We start from the raw sequence: 617 nt of genomic DNA, 5'->3' as shown, positions 1-617 counted from the left end.
CGGGCTGTTGGTAGCTGGCGCTGTAGTGGACGTCGCTGGGCCGAGAAGGAAACGAAGATGAAGGGGCGCAGTAGTAGACCACTGTTGTTGAAGCGTTAGCGGCTGTGGTCGGGGAAAAAGAAGAAGAACGTTGTGGCGGCGACGACGACGACTGTCTAGCGCGGTGGCAGGCCGACGAATGACTGTGACTGCGTCGCGCTACTCGACGAGGAGGTGAGGCGGTCAGGTAACCCCTTTTCTCCCCCTCCCCCTCTTCCTCCTCCCTCTTTCTCTTCTCCTCCCCCTTCCCTCCACTACTCCCCTGTCCTTCCCTTTCCCCTCCACCACCACTACCTCTCCTCCCCCTCCTTCTCCCCTGTCTCTTCTCTTCTAGCGTGCTTGAGTAGGAGTAGGGGGCAGCGTGCTCGCTGTTGTTGGCTGAGTCACTGCCACTGTCACTCCACCACCACCACCACCCCCTCGCCTCGCGATCTTCCTCCTCCTCCTCCTCCTCCTCCTCCCCTCTCTCTCCCTCCACTGTCAAATCCGCTGCGCTGTCAGTTAGCGAAGTCGTGTAGCAGCAGAAATAGTGGTGGTTGTGTTGTTGTTGTTGTTGTTGTTGTTGTAGGGGTGGTGGT

At 59.0% G+C, this 617-nt stretch overlaps 1 protein-coding gene across 1 annotated transcript in view; it reads right to left on the bottom strand.

Moving 5' to 3' along the window:
- Positions 1–359, bottom strand: part of LOC143297756 (uncharacterized) — a 64841-nt gene extending 64482 nt beyond the window's left edge. Inside the window, exon 1 of the mRNA XM_076610218.1 lies at positions 1–359. This exon is cut by the window's left edge and continues 1189 nt beyond it. The gene's annotated coding sequence lies outside the window, so the exon portion shown is untranslated.
- Positions 360–617: the final 258 nt, after the last annotated feature.

Source organism: Babylonia areolata, chromosome 23 (genome assembly GCF_041734735.1).
Source record: "Babylonia areolata isolate BAREFJ2019XMU chromosome 23, ASM4173473v1, whole genome shotgun sequence".
NCBI lineage: Eukaryota > Metazoa > Mollusca > Gastropoda > Neogastropoda > Buccinidae > Babylonia > Babylonia areolata.
Note: the sequence above shows the minus strand (reverse complement) of the source record. Positions and strands in the feature narration are given on the sequence as shown.